Below are 23,537 nucleotides of genomic sequence, written 5' to 3'. Positions count from 1 at the left end.
TTAAAACATAAACATGGCTTATCTGTTTCCTATTAATGCATACCTGTTAAGGAGACAAATTGCAACTTTAAAAAAATTAGAAGGAAATCTTTGTAGTATAAAATAATATTGTATACTTAAATACATGTGCAGTGAATATAAAATTAAATTTAATATACTTAACTATTTAAGGTGGATACTTTACCTCTAATATAACTTTAACCATTTGGACAACAGTTGGGATACTTGATCATTTTAATTTAATTTCTGTCTGTGAAGGTAGGAAACCTTGAGATATTTTTTATGTCACAAATTTGTGTATATTTTAGCAACTTGTCATGCAAAGTAACATGATATTCTACACAGTAATTTGTTACCACTGTGTAAGTACTCATTCAATTCAGTGTAATATAATTTTAATTATGAAAATAAAGCTTTTATCTGCTTTCATCTGGTTTTGATTTCTTCACTTTTATTATAAGATCCCTTCATAAATATTATGTAATTCATCTGCGGTTCTACTAAAATGTCTAGTTTTACTCTAACAAATGGGAGATCAGACGGTAGCCTTAACATATGCGTTCTGTTTCTTCTCATCTTGTATGTCATTAGGAAAAATAAGGATGGTTATGATGTATAATGAAAATGCAGATTCATACATGATTAGCTTGATGTAAAACAAATTTTAAAGTGCCCCAGGCTTTAAAGACATTACTCTGGGTCTGTGCCCATGTTGTGTATACAAAGTGCTTTTTATATTATAAGAGCCTAGAATCAACCTGTTAACGAAAATACCAGTAAATCCCAAATGACACACAGAGGCAGGACAATTATAAATGGTGTCTGCTCACCAGAGTGCATGTGATGGCAGGGGGGTGGGGGGGAGCGGGGCAGTGCATGTGTATGTTTATGTATGCGTGAGCTTGTACATGGGAGGAAGTGTTTGAGGCGGAGAGTATGTTGAAGTATCTTTAGACTCCTCTAAGAGAAATAGAAGGGAGGAAATCTTCAAAGCAATTTTAGAAGCAAAGCACTAAGGCATGTTTGCAGGATTGGCACTTGCATCTATAGAACTCTGGCTTTAAAGATAATACCATAGGACATATTTTTTAAAAGATGGTTACCTTAGCCTTGGTAAAAGTAAATTCTAACTTTTCACTGTCTTAAAAAAAACCCAACACTTTACCAAACCACTTGTTTCTAAGTCATTGCCCATATTGTGTATACAAAGTGCTTGTGTGTGCCTTGTCCCAGGGTTCAACCTAGCCCCTGATTATAGTCCGTTCTTTCCTCTTTCTTCCAGTTTCCCCACCTTCTCATGGACCCAGTTTCCAGATGAGTAGAAAGAAGTTAAGGGCAGTTTCATGTCGTTATTGGCATGGAGAAGACTTGAGCTTGCCTGTTAAACTAGGCAGAAGGTGAAATTAGAAAAGTGCTAAGTAATGCAGAGACAAGAAGTGCTAAAGGTTCTCTCCTGTTTTTGTTTTCATTGAAACTTGATTGGAGGTCTGTTTTTCAGTCACTCAGCAGTGTCTGACTCTTGGCAGCTATTATGGACCTAATTTGTTTGATTTTAATTAGTGTCTAACTGGAGATTCCATGGACACTTCAAATGATGGGAACAATATGAGTAAAGGCATGCACCTTGAGGAGAAGTGTGTACGACAGGCTAGGGCTAGAGCAGAAAAGGCAAGCGAGTCATCCTGGCACCACACTGGAAAGATGGGCAGTGTCTAGATTATGCAGAGCCTTGCAAGCTGTTTTATGGATTCAGTTTTAATCTCTGATAATGGAGTAATGTCAGCCGTTAAAGGATCTTAAGTGCTGCAGTGAAATCATCAGAATTCCAGTGTCTGAAGTTGATGCCAACTGCAGTGTGGATGGAAGAGAATGCTGGAGGCAGTGGGACCAGCTGGGAGGCTGCCTAATCCGGGCAGTCGAAACAGGATGGGAGTCAAGGAGACTGAGGACAGGATACGGAGAGGTGGCATCGGCTGGACTTGGCACTGGATTTGGATATGGAAAAGGAAGAGTCCAAGAAAACCTTAACATGTCCAGCTTGGGTTACTGGTTGTGTCCCCAAGTAGAAGAGAGAAATAGAGAAGCAGGTTTGGGGCTAAGAATGTAAATTTCCTTTGGTACAGATTGTAATCCAAATGTTTATGGGAAAGCTAGTTGGTGACAGTATGGGGCAGGAGGTAAGATTATGAGGGAAGTATGGCCAGGGAAATGCCGAGCCGAACTGTGATGGGTGGTGTGTGTGTGCTAAATTGCTTCAGTCATGTCTGACTCTTTGTGACCCTATGGACTGTAGCCCACCAGGCTCCTCTGTCCATGGGATTCTCCAGGCAAGAAGACTGGAGTGGGTTGCCATGCCCTCCTCCAGGAGATCTTCCTGACCCAGTGATTGAACCCTGGTCTACCTGCATTGGTGGGTGGGTTCTTTACCAGTAGCACCACCTGGGAAGCCCTGATAAGATGGTAGGGACTGGAAATTTCAGGTACAGGGAACAACAGAAAGACAGGAACCCGTGAGTCAGGTTTGGGAACTACTCGTGTCTCAGAATGACCACAAAGGAACAAGGATAAGCAGCAGGATAGGACTTCAGCTTGAGGAAGGAGGCGTCCTTCCAGATTGCCCAGGGCCCCTGTGATAAACTGATGAATTGAACTTCACCTTCAAATCTATGAAGGATAATTTCGATCAGAGAGGGGATGAGATTTATATTTTATAAAGAGAGTGTGGCAATGCAGGTACCGTGTTGTGGGTAGAATGGTGTTTGGTGCTTGGAAGGTATTTGGTGCTTAAAAGATGTCGTCTGTTAGGGCTGCACCATGACAGTTTATGCAGGACTCAGACGTGAAGTGAAAATTAATTGTATTTTCCACCGCTGATGGTAGTCTCCTTCCACGCACACAGCAGCAAAACGAAAACTAATGGCAATTCTGATAACAACAACCAAAGTCCTTAAACACCTCAATTTGTATTTCAAAGTAATAATCACTTAGGTAAACAGGTGGTCCTTTCAGGATGTAATCCCTAATATTTCTGGATGCCCTGGAACTCCTTTGCTCACCCTTCTTCCTGGGTGATCTAAGTGCCCTGGGGGACTCATTCATGTACCATCCTGACCTTGGGGATGGCCTGGGGATAGGTGTAGCTGTTCCATCTGTGGTATACAAACTGTGCCGGGTGTTGTCTATGGCTCACGTGGATGTGTCCTCATCTTCTTGGGTTGCTGTGAACCCAGCCTGGTAGCTGGCACATACATGTTCGGCTGGTCCTGTCTGGTCCAGTCCAGTACCACGCTTGTCCTTATTCTTCAAGGCCTTGGTCTCTACAGTGCTCTCCAGGCTCAAGCGACCCACTTGTGCCTTCCTCGTTTTCACAAAAGGCCCTTACCTAGTTTATCAAGTTTCTCAACACCTTTGCGTCCCCACTGAAGACCCAGGAGTTCTTAGCTGCCTTCTCTCTTCCATACTGGGATGAGTTTTCATGCTTGAAGACGACTTTTGTATATAGAAAGGAATTCACACATTCACTTCTGTTTTCATAAGTAGTTGTTTAGGCCAAAGCTTAAAAAGTCAATTTACAGAACTTCTTTCACTTATAAATCTGGTTATTTTTCCCAAATAAAAAAAATTACTTTCACTTATTTGTTTAATCAATTGAATTTTCTTTAAACATTAACTCCATTCAGTTAATCAAATTCCTTTAGTCATTTTAAATTATGATTATAAGTCTGTGATTTCAAGATGTAGTAAAGGTTTTAAATATCTCTAAAAAATTGATGAAGCATATGCAGAACAACCCAATGATTATAAAATACATTACTTCATTGGTCCTCAAACTTTAAATGTTAACAGTGAAAGTCTCTGATTTCTTCATTCACGTCTTCACATTTTACATTATTGTAAAATATAACCCATATATATTTCCTCACTAAATATATTTCTGTATATTCGTGGAGTTATATGATCTTACCAAATTCCAAGAGAATACCAGGTAAGGTTACTAGTTCTTGATTATTGACCATTCAATTATATATATATATACACTTTTTTACATATATATTTTTCAGATTCTTTTCCATTATAAATTATTACAAGATATTAAATACAGTTCCCTGTACTATACAACCCCCTCCAGTATTCTTGCCTGGAAAATTCCATGGACAGAGGAGCCTGGCAGGTTACAGTCTATAGAGCCGTAAAGAGTTGGACATGACCGAGCAACTGAGCACTATACAGTAGATCCTTATTGTTTGTCTATTTTATATGTAATTTGTGTGTCTGTTAATCTCAAACTCCTGATTTATCCCTTCCTTCCATCTTCCCCTTTGGTAACCACATTTGTTTTCTATGTCTGTTTTTGTTTTCTTTTTATTTATTTATTTATTTTTTTATTTTTTTATTAGTTGGAGGCTAATTACTTCACAACATTTCAGTGGGTTTTGTCATACATTGATCTGAATCAGCCATAGATTTACACGTATTCCCCATCCCGATCCCCCCTCCCACCTCCCTCTCCACCCGATTCCTCTGGGTCTTCCCAGTGCACCAGGCCGGAGCACTTGTCTCATGCATCCCACCTGGGCTGGTGATCTGTTTCACCATAGATAATATACATGCTGTTCTTTCAAAACATCCCACCCTCACCTTCTCCCACAGAGTTCAAAAGTCTGTTCTGTATTTCTGTGTCTCTTTTTCTGTTTTGCATATAGGGTTATCGTTACCATCTTTCTAAATTCCATATATATGTGTTAGTATGCTATTTTTGTTTTCTAATAGGTGCATTTGTGTCATTTTTTTAGATTTCACATGTAAGTGACATCATATAATTGTCTTTCTCTATCTAACCTATTTCACTTAGTGTGATAATCTCTAGGTCCATCTATGTTAGTGCAAATGGAATTATTTCATTCTTTTTTATGACTAAGACCATTTAATGATTTTGGTTAAGGGAATGACCTCGTTCCATGTTCTAAAGGGATTCAAATCTCATGTCCAGAACCTTGGTGAGATGGTTGGTAGACCAAGATTCCTCTTCTACCACATGGCTGGCTTGGGATTTTTAAATGATGACTAGATTCAAAGAGTAACCCTTCTTAGAGGATAAGCTCCAAGGTGCAAGCTGAATTCAAGACTCTGCTTGCATCATCCTCACTAGTGCCCCATTTGCCAAGCCCAGAATTATTATTTTTTTTTTTTGGAGATATGTGTTGAATTAGGGGGTAATTCCCAGCTGGGAAGTGGTATTAGTGGTAAAGAACCTGCCTGCCAAAGCAGGAGATGCAGGAGATTCGGGTTCGATCCCTGGGTTGTGAAGATCCCCTGGAGGAGGGTGTGGCAACCCACTCCAGTATTCTTGCCTGGAGAATCCCATGGACAGAAGACCCTGGCGGGCTGCAGTCCATAAGTTTGCAAAGAGTTGGTCATGACTGAAGTGACTTAGCATGCACGTTGAATAGGGTTATAAAATTAATAGGCTACCATGATGACAGAAGCCAGCAGTGGATCAGAGGTAGACTAAGTAGAAAAGAGGGATAAAGACACTAATATCAGGCTGGTGAGTATGGGGAAACATAAACACACAGACGCAGGAGTGAGCCTAGGGTATGGGTGACAGAAAAGAGGCTGGTGAGGAGTCGGGGAGGGGGAGATTTGTAGGCTGGTTCAACTAGATAGTCATGAAAAAACTTTCAGTTAACTTTCAACTATTTAGATTCTAATTATTCATGCTGTTTGTGTTTAGATCATGTTATTGTGTGAGCAAGAAAGCAGAAAGAAGAAATGAATGGAGATGAAAGTCAAATCAGTGGTGTTTACTGTTTGTGCGGAGAGACTGGAGTCATCCTTAATTTCTTTTTTTGCCTCAAACCCACATCCATTCTACAAATTCTGTTGGCTCTAGTTCCAAAATATGCCCTAAATTTGACTACATATCATCTCCTGATAAAACCCTGGTCTAGATTATCACCATTTCTCACCTGGACTATAGCAACAGCACCCTCATATGCCTCCCTGCCTCTGTCTCCTCTCTCTTGTTGTCCAGCCTACACGCAGTAGCCAGTGTGGCCTTTCTTACATATAAATCAGATCATGCCACTTTTCTGCTCAAAAACAAAATAGATGCAAGCCAACCAAAAAAAAAAAAAAAAAAAAAAAACTCCGCTGGTGGCTTCCTATCATACCTAGAATAAAATCCCAACTCTTTACCTACCTTATGATGCCCTGTGTTCCATAGCAGCCCTCTTCCTGTTCTTTCCTTCATGTTCTCTACCCTCCAGTTCTTTTTCCCTTTTTGTATGCCAAGCTGTTTGCTTTGAACTTGCTGTTTCTCCTGTGTGGACCATATTTCTCTCCCCTACCCACCCACCTCAAGACTGTACATGTCTATCACATTTTCATCATTTGTGTCTTAACTCAAGTGACTCCTCCTCAAGGAGGCTTTCCTTGACTGGCTAACATAGCACCCACCACTTCCCCCATGTCCTTCTTTACTAAATTTTACCTGAATTTTTTTTCTGCTTGTCAATAACCAATATGCACTCATGCACACATGCATGCATGCACACACGCATACACAGGAGCAGGAAAATATCTATGTTTCTGCAGCATTTTTAATTTTAATCAAAATTATATGTGTGTGCATGTTCAGTTGCTAAGTCATGTCCAACTCTTCTCAATCCCATGGACTGTAGCCCACCAGGCTCCTCTGTCCATAGGATTTCCCAGGCAAGAATACTGGAGTGGGTTGCCATTGCCTTCTCCAGCAGATCTTACCAACCCACGAGGCTCAAACTCACGTCTCCTAGCTATCGTCCTAGAAATTCTCCTTATCATCAATACCAGGGACCAGAAACTTCTTGCTCCTATTTCACTTACTTATTTAATAGAGAACTTTGCTCCCAAATTTCAGTGCAACATACCCTCTATTAGCTTCCTGAGAAAGAATATTTGGAAAATAAATTTTTGAGACTTGATGTATCAGCAAACATTCTTAACTTAGCTTAAATGTTTTCAATTTTCCTATTGATATAAAATTTGTTAGGATATAAAAGTCTAGGTTGAGTTATTTTTCCTTAAGGGATTTGAAATATTTCTATATTACCTTCTAGAAATACATGTTCCAATTAAGAAATTTGAATTCATGATCCATGCTTTGCATTTGACCTATTTTTTTCTCTCTAGAAGATTTTAGGGAATACCCTTTTTCCTACTGTTTTGAAAGTTTTCAGTAATTTCTGTTGGTGTGTGTTTTTTTTCCAGTTGTTTTGTTTTGTATACATTGAACTCTAAAAACTGATGTCCCTGGGAATATTTTAGAATTATTTATTTAAATTTTACCCTTGGATGTTGGACCACTAGGTCTTCTTACAGCTCTTCATTTTATTATGTTTTCTGTTCTCTCTTATTTTCTGTCTTGTACTGTATTCTCTGGGAAAGTTTCTCAATTTTATTTTCAAACTTCATTGAATTACACACTTCTGTTATTCTACTTTTTATTTCTAAAGGCTCTTTTTGTAGTTGGATGTTCCTTTTTTTAAAAAAAATCGTTATTACTATTTTCATATTTTGTTTTATGGTAGCAGTATCTTATTTCTCAGGGGAGTATCAGTTTAGTGAGAGTTTGGTTTTGTTTTGCTTGCTTTTGCCTCATCACTCTCGTGCTTTCCTGTTCATTTCGTTTCTACCTTTCTTGGTAGAGGCTTTCATCAGACAGATAATCCACAGTGATGAGTGTAAGTTGGGTTGCTCTTTAGTGGGCTTCCCTGATCGCTCAGCTATCAGCTTCCCTGATAGCGGAGAAGGGGTAGGCTACCCACACCAGTATTCTAGGGCTTCCCCTTTGGCTCAGCTGGTAAAGAATCTGCCTGCAATGTGGGGGACCTGGGTTCGATCCCTGGGTTGGGAAGATCCCCTGGAGAAGGAAAAGGCACATTCCAGTATTCTGGTCTGGAGGTCACAAAGAGTCGGACACGACTGAGCGACTTGCGTTTTCACTGAGTGTTTCACACTGCCAGCACTAGATTCAGCTTTCTCAGATCTGTTAAGTCAGTTAGCAGTCAGCAGTGTTCTGCCTGTTTTTTCGCTAATGACATTTGTGCTGTCTTCTTACTACCTGCTCTCTTTGTTCTTTGGGATTTATGCTTTTAAAAAAAATCTATTTACTGTTGCTCTAGTGGGGCTCACAGAGAAAGGGAAGAAATAAATGCTTTAGTCACCTTTTAATTTATTTAGTCTCTTTTAGGCATCCATGATAAGTGGGAATGCTGTCTGTCTTGTTTACTGCTTCATTTCCCAGTGCCCACAGTCCCTGGCAGATACTAGATGCATGAAAAATATTTGCTGAATGGCTGACTGGCTTGCTAACTAGCTTCATTAATTAGACTTCTAAATAACCTAAAAGCTGAAAATCTTTTAAATGACAGCATTATGGATACATCTACAATGAGATATCTCTGAAAAGCAGAAGATACAGGCTTACTTTAAAGATGTGTATCTTTAAACTTTTTAAAAATTATTTTTTTTGTCTTTCTTGGTTAAGAAATTTTTTGAAAAAAAAAAAAAAAATGTTTTCCTTCATTTTTTGGCCATGCCTCGAGGTATTTGGGATCTTAGTTCCCCCCACCAGGGACCGAACTCGTGCCCCCTGCAGTGGAAGCTCAGAGTTGTAACTACTGGACTGCAGGGAGGTCTGGTTAAGAAATTAAAAGGGAAATATAAACTGATGTTAGAGTAACAGCATTTCAGGAGGAATATGATGGGTGTAACTTAAATACAGTGTATGATAACTTTTTAAAAAGTGAACCTGAATTTTTTATGCCATTTTCCTGTCCCACATAAACACATACACCAGGTGAATACAGTGATTTCAGGTCTATTCTAATTTCCTAGTTTCTTTACAGTTTGGTTATTCCACAATATTAGGATGGCAAATTTCTAGCACATTTTCCATGACTGAATTTTGTTCCACAAAATATTTTAAGTATGTTTTGAACAGGAGAATGAAATTAACTCCCTTAAGATGATAATCCCCACCCAGTCCAACTTTAGAGTTGCCAGTGGAGGCAAATATAACACATGTAAGGAAAACAAAGGGGCTCCCCTGGTGACTGAGTGGCAAAGAATCTGGTTGCTAATGCAGGAGATGCAAGTCCAGTCCTTGGATTAGGAAGATCCCCTGGAGAAGGAGATGACAACCCACTCCAATACTGTTGCCTGGGAAATCCATGCATGGATAGAGAAGCCTGGTGGGCTACAGCCCATGGGCTCGCAAAGAGTTGGACATGACTTAGAGACTAAAGAACAACAACAACAAGGAAAATAAAGGAAAACAGAAGCTAGGTAAATTATTTTTCTTTCACAAAGCCCCGGCCATAATCTCTCAAGTATGCCTGTATTAATTAATTTGAGTAACAGTTACTGAGTACAGATTATGTGTACCAAGCTGTGCTAAAACTGGAAACAATCATGACCCTTCTAGGTACTCATTCTATACTTGTTTAAACTGATTTGAAATTCCGTTTTTAAAAGTAATTTAATTAATTTATTTTGAAAATTTATTTATTTTTTGGCTGTGCTGTGTGTGTGTGGGGGGGGGGGGGGCGCTCAGTTGTGTCTGACTCTTTGAGACCTTGTGGACTGCAGCTGCCAGCTTCCTCTGTCCATGAAATTTTCCAGGCAAGAATACTGGAGTGGGTTGCCATTTCCTTCTTCAGGGGATCTTCTCAACTCAGGGATCAAACCCACATCTCCTGTGTTTCCTGCATTGGCAGGCAGATTCTTTACCACTGAGTCACCTGGAAAGTTTTTAGTTCCTTGACCAGGAATCAAACCCATGTCCTCTGCATTGGAAGCAAGAAGTCTTAACCACTGGATGACAAGGGAAGTCCCTAAAATTTAGTCTTCTATTGCTATTTTACTATCCATGAGAGCTTTTCCATAGCTATAAACACTTTTATCCCCATGCCATTTTGGAAAGGTGTGAAACCTTTTTGCATCATTTTTATTGTTTAGCCTATTTACAGGTTATAAGTTGAGAGTATGCATAATACAACCACAAAGGGCACAGAAAAAAACCTGTGCTACAGCTAGAATTAAAACTTGAATCTGTTGTGCATTTGTTTCAGTCTAGTAGGTCGTACCATCTTAATTGTAGATAGATTTTAATAATTCTACACATTTAAGGAAAAAGCATTTAAACCTTGAGCAGTAATAGACATACAATCCAAAATGACAGAAAGATAGGGGAAGGAAATCAAGGTTATCATATGTTCCTTCCCAAAGGTCTTCAAGTGAAATATCTCATTTAAAACATCTATTTTCAAATCTAGATCATTCATTGGTTAGTAATAGGTATGATTTTGGGAAGCTGTAAATAGAAAGCTTAGAGATGTAGATTCCTTCTTTTAAATAGTCTTCAGCAATTAATCATCAGTCAGTTCAGTCATGTCAGACTCTTTGCAACCCCCATGGATTACAGCACACCAGGCCTCCTTGTCCCTAACCAACTCCCAGAGCTTACTCAAACTCATGTTCATTGAGTCAATGATGCCATCCAACCATCTCATCCTCTGTCGTCCCCTTCTCCTCCCGTCTTCAGTCTTTCCCAGCATCAGGGTCTTTTCCAATGAGTCAATTCTTCACATCAGGTGGCCAAAGAATTGGAGTTTCAACTTCAGCATCAGTCCTTCCAATGAACATTCAGGACTGATTTCCTTTAGGATTGACTGGTTGGATCTCCTTGCAGTCCAAGGGACTCTCAAGAGTCTTCTCCAATGCCACAGTTCAAAAACATCAATTCTTCGGTGCTCAGCTTTCTTTATGGTTCAACTCTCACATCCATATGTGACTACTAGAAAAACCACAGCTTTGACTAGACGGACCTTTGTTGGCCAAGTAATGTCTCTGCTTTTTAATATGCTATCTAGGTTGGCCATAGCTTTTCTTCCAAGGAGCGTCTTTTAATTTCACGGCTGCAGTCACCATCTGCAGTGATTTTGGAGCCCCCCAAAGTAAAGTCCCTCACTGTTTCCATTATTTCCCCATCTATTTGCCATGAAGTGATGGGACCAGATGTCATGATCTTAGTTTTCGGAATGTAATCCAAGTCTGTGCCCTGACCAGTAATGCTGAAGAAGCTGAGGTTGAAGGGTTCTATGAAGACCTACAAGGCCTTCTAGAACTAACACCCAAAAAAGATATCCTTTTCATTATAGTGGACTGGAATACAAAAGTAGAAAGTCAAGAGATACCTGGAATAACAGGCAAATTTGGCATTGGAGTACAATTAATCATGAATTAATGTATTTGTGGAGAGATAAGTCATTCTTTTTTTATTTTTAAATTGATCAAATGCCATGCCTCCCAAAGAGATGAGCATACAATTAACTGTTCTATAAATTTAAAACATATGAAATTTGCACACCTAAAAATGCTATCCTTTTTTCTTCTTTAGAATGTCAAAGTCATGGACCCTCATTCTTTTCAAAAGACCTAGGATGGAGCTGACTTTCTAATTATTGTCTCGAGTAACTTCTTTCTTGTTTTCCACTTTTTGTCCTAGTTCTCCTGCGCCTCCTCCATAGCCGTCTCCAGCCACGTGGCGTTGGTGGGGATGAGCAGTCCTCTCAGGCAAGGACAGGAAGAAAAGTGAACAGTTCTCCCAGGAGGCCAGAGCTAATGGGGGTTTTGCGGATCTTTCAGCAGGGGCTGTCGATGCTAACCACGTGGTAGAGAGCTCCTCTACTGGCTCTCTGACCTCTTGGTTAACTATTTGTTTTTTCCCGTATTGATTAAAAAAACAAGACACCAGCCTGTAACTCCCTGTCAACTGGGGCATTGTTTTTTAAGAATCATACACGTTTAAAATATATGATTTCAAGAAAAAAACCCTGACTCTGGATTTGGTTTTACTTTGTAATTCAGGTAAACCAAATCATTGGTGATATGAAAACAGAAGCCCTGAGAGGAGCGGCCGAGGTTTCCAGACTTCCGTTTTTTAAACGAATATGAACTACACATGTAAAGAATCACTCTAATAGTCCCAATATTAGGCTGTCTGAAATAAGAATTCTTATTAATTATGAGCATCTAAAGACTAAAATACTTGAAGCTTTATTTACCTTTTGGCCAAAGCAAGGTACTCTCACTATTCAAACAAACCGAAGCCATTGTTTTCCTTCCTTAGCATGTAAGGCAGAGACTAGTTTTTCCTTAATCTATAGCATTCTCAAGTAAGATTCAAAAAGCCAGGGCAACTTGATCGCCTGCAAGTATGAATCTTTACAGTAGAGCGAAACCTCCAGATTGTATACCTATTGACATGGCTTAATAAAAACATGTAGAAGAATGCTGCTTCTGGTTGTGTTTCCAATAGCAATGTGATTGCAGCACCCTGTGGATTGAGTTACCGATCCTTTGAATTCTGACCTTCTGTCTAAAACAGCTTTAGAGGTTATTCTTTTTTTTTTCTTTTCCGATTTGGGAGACTAGAGGGGGGAAAAGTTAATGCTGTTTGAAGGAAAAAAATTTTTTTCTATAGGTTATTAGATTTGGGTTTTTTTATTTGTCCCTTTCTGGCAAATCCTTTGTAACAATAAGAAAGCCTCTTGATTTTGAGTGCTTAAACCACACCTCAAAATACCTAAGGAGAATTGGAGTGCATTTTGAATGTAATTATTTCCCCGATGAATAAATCAAATGTTTATGATTGTTACTAAGATCAAAGCACTGTAACAATGGATAAATGAAATTAAGGAATACAAAAAGGAAGACATTGATAGAACTGCCCATACTAAGATCAGATCCTTAGCTGCTGTTTTCATTATAAAGAAAAAGGTGGGAATATTTATAATCCTGCTTTAGGAAGATAGTTCACATTTTTTGGTAAATAATGAGAAAAAAATATCTCTCCTGATTGGCAATTTCACGTTTAAGGATTCATCACATTTTTGCCCCTATTGACTATTTAATGTATGTGTGTGTGTGCGTGCTAATTCAGTCCTGTCTGTCTCTGCAACCCTAAGGACTGTAGCCCACCAGGCTCCTCTGTCCATGGGATTCTCCAGACAAGAATACTGGAGTGGGTTGCCATGCCCTTCTCTAGGGATCTTCCTGACCCAGGGATCGAACCTGCGTCTTTTACAGCTCCTGCATTGGCAGGTGGGTTCTTTATCCCTAGCCCCACCTGGGGAGCCCATTTAATGTATATACTTTATTTTTGAACCAGCACACTAACTTGCAGTATGTGTTTGTAAATAATCAGATATTGTATAGTGATGATGTCTGTTCTATACTGAACATACCATTTCCAATATATCACACACCTTTCTAGATTTATTAACTTTATTAGATGTCACCTTGCTCCAGAATGATGGTACAGCTAGGACACAATGATGTTCCAGTGCTCCATCTGCTGTTTAGTGGTAACTTTGATGGTGCTAGAGAAAGGAGGCAGATTCTAGAACAAATAGTGGGAGACCAGGCCGGGGAAGGGGGGGGCAGAGAACATATTTAAAAAAACAAAACAAAACAGGATTCATACAGATCAGCTGTTATGTTATGTGTTAAAATGAATGAAGAATGTATATAAAATGCCTGGCTTGCTGCCTGGCATGTAGTAAGCACTCAATAAGCGCTAATTCCCTTCATTCTTCTGTGAGACAGTCAGCATTTCCAAAGAATTTAAAAACTGTGAACTCAGCCGTCATGAAACCTGGAAAACACAGAGAAAATTTCCAGATCCTCTTAAAGGTATTGGGAGGTGCTGACAAGATTGGTTTTGCCCATGGCTTAGAGGAAAAAAAGTGGAAGAGACAACCTGGGTTTTCCAGGTTGCTTCATGTCAACAGAAATCCATTTTATAATGTGAGAAAGCAAAAGAGTTATTGCTCAGATTAAGCATATGCTTCCAAGACCAATTATTTACGTATTTTTGGCAGAAGGAAGAAAAAGTAACTGCCATTTTGCCAAATCAATTGATTTTAAAATAGAAAACCCAGTATGTCTTTTCCTCCTTTTAGATGAAGTACCTCTAGCATCCTGTTCTCTCATCTTAAAAACCTAATGCTGCCCTGTTATCATTATCAGTTTCAAGAAGTACTGCTCAAACTTTCTAATTAAGAATAATAATTTTTTAAAAAAACATCCTCTAGGCAGTCATTACCACATAAGATAGCAAGTTTCTCACCCTACATAAATAAATGGTTATTATTCTTATGTAATAACCAATGTACTTATTAGGGGGCCAGGAAATAGGTTATATTTCCATATTGTGTTGGTATAAAGACTCTAATTTTTATTACAATAATTTTCCATGGTGCAGTGATTAGTTAGTAATTGCCTCCTTAAATTCACTGTTAAAAGCTATTCATATTGGAGTTTGAATGGGAAACATTTAGCAAAATACTGGTAGACATTCAGTTTGGCAGATTTAATATCATTCTTAAAATAAATAGAGGATGTTTTACTTGGTTGTGTTTCAGCAGAAGACTACTGGGAGCAGGGCCCTCATTGCAGGTCTCGTGCCAGCGGGGAAAGAGTCGGTCATGGAAGTGACCACTCTGCATGCCAGCAAGGATGGTAATGTCAGCCATCCAGACAATGATCCAAAGGTTCTGTTAAAAGCCAGAAATGTGGAGCCATGGCATGGACCATGAGAAAAAGAGTTATCTGGAAGTAGAAGCTCTGGAAGTACCAAATATTTTGGAATATTTGCTGTTCTACTTTGAACAGTTTCAATCACAAAATGTTGACTGTTTCCAGGTATTATTGATTTTAAGAATGTGGAAGAAATGATAACTAGGATAACACTTTTGAAGAAAAAGCATTGATCTTTAAGTGTTTATTATGTAACTTTCTGTACCGTTATTGTTGAATAAGAATCTTCATAAAATAAGAATGATAGAAACAGAGAGGTAAAAGATGCTTGGCATCAAACTTGGTAATCACATGCATGGTGAATTCTAAAATGATTTAAAAGTAAACACAAATAGAAGAAAAAATAATTTGAGTTTATCTTGTGTTGAAAACTGCAGAACTACTCAAGAACTTTATTATCATTACTAGAATGGAAAACGGGAAGGGAAGATGTTTTTAGCTTTTTTGCTTTCTCACTGTTTGTTATATTTAATTGGATTAATCAACTGTTATATTTATGTAGTTTTAGAAAAGTCCCAGCTTACCTTTTCAATTGTTCTAATGGTCCCTTATATTTTTTCTTTTTAAATCAGGCACATTTGCTTCTTCTTGTAATCATGCTTTTATTTAATCTTCTCTGTTCATTGAACAGCACTAACAGCTTCTGTCAACATTTCAGACTTCTATGTAACCAAGCAAATATCTATATAACCAGAAAACAGTTTGCTCTGTATCACTATGATAAAGCTTGTTTGGAGATTTATGAAAGGTATCATCCTTATGAGGATATTCAAACATTTTGTTACAACTGGTTTTTCCAAATGTTTTCCTTTTCCAGATGAAATTTATTTTTTAGTGGGGTAAAGTCATATTAGAAATTTTTTTACTCCTATTCATAGTGTTTATGTGTTGACATTTTTCTAGGAAATGTCACATAGGAGGTTTTCTACTATTATCTATCTGTCTTTACTAATAGTGGGTTTTCAGCAAATTTTCCTAAGTTCTGTTGTAATGGGTATGATTTTGTTTCGGGAACACCTTGGTCCTTAAAGTATATGGTTAAGTCACGAAATTATAGTTGTGAAAATTTAGAAACAGGAAGTTAACAGTATATTACCAACTAGATCTTCTTAGTAATGACTAACATTTTGGCTATTTATCAGAGGATAACTTATTTTGGTGAGAGTTGTATTTATTATATATTTGATATTCAGAAGTAGTAACCAGCCAAAATTTATGGATAAGCATGTAATTGTTTCTAGGCCATCTATCTGATTTTGCTTTAGGAAAAGGAAAGCATTTAAAAGTGGCATACACTTTTGAAAAGTAAAAAAAAAAATAAGTCGTATACATGCATATTTTTTGTAGCCAATGACTAAGTTCTTTGTTATATAACTATGCAGCATGACCAATATCATATCAATTAGTGCTCACATTACAGTCATCATGCTTTTCACTGTTTTCTTCATAATGACATGCATCATTTTAAAATGATTCATTTGGTTATACAAATAAAAATAATTGAGTTTCAATATAATATAAAAACTAATGTGATATGATAAATTTGATTACTATGTAGGCAGTTATATATAAAAGTCAGATACTTTACATGATATTCCTGATGACTTCATAGTTTGTCTTCTGGATTTGCCAGTATAATCGTTCATGGATCAGAAAAATAATATTTTATCTTTTTATAGCTAAAATAATTTTTAAACCATGGGAAGCATGGGCACAATAGCTTAATGTAAAGTTTCAAACACAGTTGAATTCTCCAACCAGCACCTCAAAGTTTGTATTTTATGGAGCTTAGAAATAAATATGCTGGCAAAAGCAGTTACTGTGCGGGTGTTTGCTATCATAGATTGAATTGACGTATCATTATATTTTATCTCACGGCACTAGAGACCTCCATTACAGGCTGTATTTTATTTTCTGCACATATACTGTAGTATATTGAATAACCAATACTTCTGGTCTAAGAAAGTTCTGTAGGTGGTAACATAATTCTGTTTAGCTGCATGAACAGATCCAATAGCCATCAACTGATTTTTGACCTGGTTTCCCAAATATGGTAGATGGCTAGCCCAGGTTTCCTTGTTGGTACCATACGAAATGAAATCCTAGGTGAGTTTGCAGTTTAAGCTGTCTCTTAGGTTTGACAGAATGTTCTCTTCTGAGGAATTTACATTGGCACCCTTTTTGGGGGGAGATGGGGGGAAAGTCTATATTGAATTTTGGTCATTAGAAGCTTTTTGTTTTGTTTGCATCGGAATCGGTGAGGTAAAATTGTGTCTATTTGTTTTACGAGTTGATGATCTGAAATATATTATAAAATAATTTAAGAAGTTACTGTGATTTTAAAAATGTTTTTTCATACCAAGGCAGGAGCCTTAATGAAGAAGATGCTTATTATTAATAATAAAAAGACTAGACCCATAGAATAGTATTATTGTCAGATACTTTGAAGGAAAATCCAAAGGGTATAAAGATTCCATTTTAGAGTACAAAATTGGTTATGGTGAGTGAGTAGTATAAAAAATAAACATTTATATTTTAATTATGGTACAGGGCTGGCAAATATAATAATTAGCCATGTAAGTGATGCCTTCTTTAAATATTTGAAATCAATATAATGGTTAAGTCATTGATCTAATAACTGAAGTCATTTATTTGCCTAAAACATGATGGTAAGTAAATATTTTAATCTTTAATTTAGTTGTAATCTGAATAGCTCAGCTACCCAGGTGAGCATTATAGACTAGCATGCATAGATTGAATTTAGTTAGAATTCTTCTTAAAAAGAACAGATTGTAAAAAAAAGAATTCTAGATAAAATAAATCTTTTCCCCCCAAATCATTTTAAAATATCAACACTGAAATAGTATCTGGTTCATATCCAAAAAAAAAATTGCTCCCGTAAAACTTGCCATTCTAGAAATCACTGCAGAGCTAACATCCAGGCTTTCATTGTTAAACTGATATTGATGGCTTACACGTTTGCTTTTTCTCTCCCTTTGCTTATTTAAAATGGAAATAGCCATGCTAGTTTTCATTTACCCCCAAACCTGTTGGTTGTTACATTCAGGGAATTTTTTTTTGTTTTTAAAGCATCGATTCCCTAAGTTTCAGGGCTTGAAAACAAGTTTTGGGAAACTATGAAAGATAACGTGAAACGACTCCCCAAAGCTCCTAATTGGTAGCTGCTGTAGCAAGAGACGTGTGTTGACAGTGTCTCCTGATTCTCACACAGCTGTTTATTCAGATAGCATGGGGCGCGTTCATTTACATAATAAATTTTTTGGGAGCAGCAAAGTTGAGTCAGAGAGAGCAGGGCTCCTCTCAATTGTTGCATTTAAACCAATAAGGTTAGGACAAGAGAATAGCTGTGGTTTGCGTTGCAAAAACAAAAAAAGCCCCGAGGCTCCACGGGCAGACCTACAAGGCTGCGCAAACAAACCGAGAGATGAGATGGTGCTGTTTCTTTGTCTGGGCTTCTCAGATGCTATCAGCTGCTGCCGTTTAGAGAACGAAAGAGCGCGGGGCTCAAGGCGCTGGCTAAACAGACCGGTGGGAGCTGATGGCTCCGAGTTTGGGGCGAGGTAGAAACTCTCCAGTGCCACTTCCGACTCGGAGCCTTCCTGTTGCCGTCCGGTGTGGCGGTTTTCTCGCTGGGGCCAGCGTGTGCGCTCAGTCGCTCGGCAGCCCGAGTCTGCAGCAGCGCCCAGGCGGCGGTCCCCGCGGCCCGGCTTCCCCCGGCGGACGCGCTCCGCTTCCAACAGCGCCGGGCTCCGCCGGGAGTCCCTAAGACCCTCCCGCGTCCTCCTCCAGGAGCAAAAACTATGTCTGGAATGGAGGTTTGCTAAGCCAGAAAATTCGAAGGAGCCCAGGAAACTGGTGGACGCGGCAGATGTAAAGCGCTGTAAGTACAAGCTGACTGTTTGAAAAATTGTACTGCGTGACACCAGCTGTCCTGTGGGCAAAGCCCAAGATAACAAGAGCGCTTTGAGTTATTGTTTTGATTTGTTTTAAAAGAAAAACATTAGGGCGTGGGGAAGATTATGACACTTTGTGCCCAGTGCTTTATGGGCCAGTGGGCTCCATCATAAAAGTACAAGTTCTTAACCCCCAAATTAGCTGAGCGATTAGAATCATTAAGAGGTCATTAGAAATTAATTGTTAACAATGACTTGTTGTCGTATATCTAAAAAAAAGTTTCTTGCAGGGCTATACTCTTGTAAAGGGATCACTTCATATCTCTCTTCTGCACAAACCTCAACTATTACTATGTGATATTGATGAAAGCGGTATCTGTCTATATCCATTTTAACACAGAGATAGCTTTTCCTACACATTTTGGTTGGATTGGAGAAAAGGAAGAAGGAATTAACATTTTCAAAGGACAACAGATAACAAAAGTAAATTGAAATCCCTTTTTAAGGAAGGAAATTCTTTTGTTTCAATACACAAATTTCCCAAACATATTAAATGGGCTCATCTTCAAAAGGTGAAATAATAAACATTTGCCAAATTAAGATATTTCTCGCTTATTGACACTTAATAGAACTTGAATGGACCTGGAAATTAAAAACAAGGTTCTTCAACTTTTGAATTACCACTTAAAATATTTGTCATTCAAAATGAGTGTATGAATTGCTAATGACTCATGGGCTTATATTTCTTGGGAGGAGTTTTTGAAACATTTAAGCACAGCTTTTGCAGGAATTCCATAAATTCAGAGCTGTCACTGAATGTAGGCAAGCGTTTTTATGTTTCATTTCTTAAAATGACAAGGGTACAAAAAGTCTCTAGTTAAGGATACAGTGTAGTTTTATAGTCTGGGGATTGTTTTTTTAATATGTCTTTTCAGAGTAGGTTTTACTTTAGGCGTGTGCGAGTTTTTTTGCTCACGGTTTGGGATTTGAAGATATGCACACAAGAAAAGTCATGCTTTTCTGCATTATCAAATATTTGATATTTGACTTTCTCGCAGCTTGAGTTCTCCTAAGGCCCAAAGTGTTCAGTAAGTGAGCAAACAGCCATGGATTTTCAATCCTGAAAATTCTTCGCGGTGACAGAGCAGCCTAATTGAGCCAGTCTTCAGTTTTAGAACAACTGTTCAGTTTTAGAATGGTAAAGGGAAGTCAACTGCTCTGGGTGTTTGATAGACATAATAAATGATTTTCTCAAAGTTTCCTCTTATATTTGGAAATTTATTTTGTAAAGAATATCTTTCAAAAAAAACTCACTTGCAGCGAGAATAAACCCCTTCTTCCATTTAATCAGTCATCAAAGTATTATTGATACATTCAACATCTTAAATGCTAATTTTAAACACAATCCTTGAAGACTATAGGTAGAATCAGTCTTTTAAATATGTACTTGTTTTTGTTTTCCTAGGAACTCTATTTTGTCCTTTTCTTTAAACGAAATACTTTAAAAAGTGATGCAGTATATATCACTAGAAATCAGGACTTTTAAAGCATTCATTTTATGGAGTCTTTGATAAAGAATGAGATAAGTATTAACATTGAAAAGACATCTATCTGCCTTTTCTGAAAGTTCATTTCAATTTTAGGTTTAGACTTTTATTACATCATTGACAGCATGGTAGGAAATATTGATTGAGGAACATTGTAGTAAGAATATATTCTGATTTAAAAGCAGGTTTCTGCCTAAGGCACCTTTTTTTCCCCCCTCTATAAAATACATTCTGATTAGAAAATTGCCATTGTCTTTCAAATTTGGGAGTACTCACGTTGATCTGTGGTTGGGCAAAACTAGCTTGCCTGCCAACTCTATTTATTTAGATAAGTTCAGTACTTTCACTTTGAAAATTTCTTTTGAGTTAAAAAAAAAGTTTAAAATTATAGTCATTTTATAAAAATTGCTTCTAGCAAGCAAAAGAACCAATGGAAAACCCATAATTTAGACAAGTACCTACATTTTATTTGCTCTCTGCTGTTGAGATTTAGAATCCCTTTCCATTTACAGTTTACTTTTCACAGAACATTATTAACTTTTTGGCTTCATACATGATCTTCTGTCAGATGCTTTTGATTTGTAATTTAGCAAAGTATAATAAACAGTGCAAAAGTCATGAATTTTGCTCTGCATCCTGAGCTCTGTGGTAGGGAAAAATGTGATAAAATGTGTACCTTAAGTCTTGTTTGATGATCTCTCAAAGCAAGTTTGCCTTCTGGAAATAATTTCTGGGGTTGAAGAGCATGGTATTAACAGATTTAATGTGGCTATTCAATGGATTGGCGAAGTACTATGTGAGGTTTAACAAAATGAGAGAGACAAATTGAACATCAACAAAAGTTACATCTGTGAAGAATTAGAAATTTAATTAGAAAAAAGGCAAACTTAAAAGACCTCATTAACTAATCAGAAGTCAAAGTTACTAGTTGAGGATTCTTGAATTGAAATTTTAAAAAGTTCTTTTTTTTTTTTTCCTCTGTATTTTCACAACTCTGTCAGTATGCTACTTGGGTATTCTCTACAAAGAGTTTTAAAAAGCATTAAAGTAAAATAACTTCATTGTAATATAAGATGACCATTTATAATGTTATGGGAAATATTTTTGCACTCCTAGGAGCATTTGAATTAAAAAATACCAGATTAGGAGGAGACAAGGAACATATTAGGTTTATGGATATAAAGCAGAAAACATGAGCTTACTGGATGCCTAACAGCATTTTTCTAAAAACCATGAAATAGTTTTTTTTCTTTTGAATGGAAAGGTGCCTAATTAATTATTTTTGCAGCACATTATGTTTTGAGACCTTGAAAACCCAGAACCTTCCAGAGATTTTGGCAAACATAAGAGAAAATCAGCTCCAATCAGAAATAGGTGTTCTTTTTAGATAAGTCATTACAAGACCATGTTTCCTTACTGTGCTGTAATCTTGTACTACACATAAAAAACTAAAAGCATGTGAAGTGTAGCATTTTGTAAACTGTAACTAATTTTGCTCACATCTGTGTCTAATTGTTGTCTGCATTCGCATTCTTGAGAGTAGATTTATTTTTCCTGGACCACGATGTGGATTCAGCTGACCAACCTAAGTGAGGATTAGTTGTTTTAAAGTTATTTTGATTAAAGAGTCATTTTTAAAAACAGTAACACACAACACATGGTTTAAATAATCCTTGAGACACAAAAGAATATCTGAAGTATACTTAATGAAATGAAGATCATGGATGTGGAATCAAAAGTTGTACAAAGTACAGTAAAGTCTAGCCAGCACACAAAAAAAGTATGTTGTGAAAATGCATTTGTTTTCAGTGAGAAAACGTGTTAGAGTAATTCCTATTTTGAAGCTCATTTTTTATTAACAGATTTGGCTTTGAAATTTAAATAGAATAGGTTAAACCTCAAATAAAAATATCAAACTTTGAAAGTATACAAGGAAACTAACATTACGTTTCTAAAATTATAGTATCTAGCCAGTGTTAAAATAGGAATGTATTTTAACATGTAACAGAAAGGACGTTTTACATACTCTTTCACATAATTAAGCCAAGAGAGTTCTTAAAACTAAGTTAGTTCTCACCTATAATTTATTCCAGGTGTATAAAAATGGAAATTGGGGGGAGGAAATCTATCCTTGAGGTATATCACTGTAGTTTCTAAATGGAAACATTTACTCTTGTGTGAGAAAATTTAACAAAAAATTGCAGAAGGCTGTTAGCATCAAATGACCTACCTTGCAGGCATTCAAATACTTTTCATTAAATACGCAGGCATCTCTTTCAAATTATTTTGCATCCTGCACATATTCTTGAAAAGTAGACCTAGGAATTTCACGTAATATTAGACCAAGATATTTAGACTTTAATGATGCTTTTATTCCTGCCAAAAAGGTAGTACTACTTAATGTCATAAATCATAATTAAAAAATAACAGGACTCAATAGAAGATACTTGGTTGGATAACTTTTGTGCCATTTGAGATGCTTCAGTTTATTCATCTTTGCTCTGTAACCCTAATTGATGTCTGTTCCGGTTGAATGAATATGCGCATCAAAGATCTAGATTTCGGAGTCCTTTTAAATATTATGCAGAATGTTCTTCACCTCCGAGTCAGGCATTTGCCTGAGCTGGTGAGCCAGCAGCCCACCCTCACCTGAGTTTATCACCTTGCTGCCTCTGGAGGAAGAACAGTGACTAGTAAAGCCTGCAGGCTAAGTTAGTCCTCCAGTGAAAGCCCAAATAACAGATTCCTCTGGGGACAAAAGAGACCAGAACTCTGGCCAACTGAGATACTGAACTGATTATTCAACTCTCCATTCTCCTGATTTAATAGATGGAAAATTAAAACAGAAAGCAAACTGCTCTGGCTGTTTCACCAGGCAGGCATGGATTTCCCTTGAACTTAAAACATTCACTGAATTTTCGGTTTCCTTGGGTGAAGGAGTGCAGGGCTCCAGGATGGGTAAGAACTTGCCTTGGGCCATATCTCGTTGAGTCTGGCATTGCCTGCAAGTTGCCCAGAAGCCCTTTGGAGTAAACTGTTCAATGACAAATAGTAAATATGGGACAACACCATCACCATAAGGAGAAACACTGTCTGGAGTCAAACTCGTGGGCGGGAACTCTATTTCAGCTGGTGAGAGCAGAAGATGAAAGATCTGAGGATGCTGGAGGGTTAATGCTTGAACTGCTGCTGTGAAACATGCTCATTTTGCTAATAGCTATCTTTTTTCAAGTACCTTTTCCGAGCTGCCTGGGTAAGGCTGCTTTGCATGTTGATTGGGGGAGGGGTAATCCCGTTTGCAGCTGTCATAGGCCAGTGATGAATCACTATCCCGTCATTTGGCTGCTTCCCCCCTCCCCCCCCCCCAAGGGGAGGAGGAGGGTAGACCTGGAGGAGGAAACAACAGTGGAGACCTCAACTTAAAGACAAT

The sequence above is a fragment of the Dama dama genome, chromosome 21 (assembly GCF_033118175.1).
Source record: "Dama dama isolate Ldn47 chromosome 21, ASM3311817v1, whole genome shotgun sequence".
Taxonomy (NCBI): Eukaryota; Metazoa; Chordata; class Mammalia; order Artiodactyla; family Cervidae; genus Dama; species Dama dama.
This window is presented reverse-complemented; position numbering follows the sequence as displayed.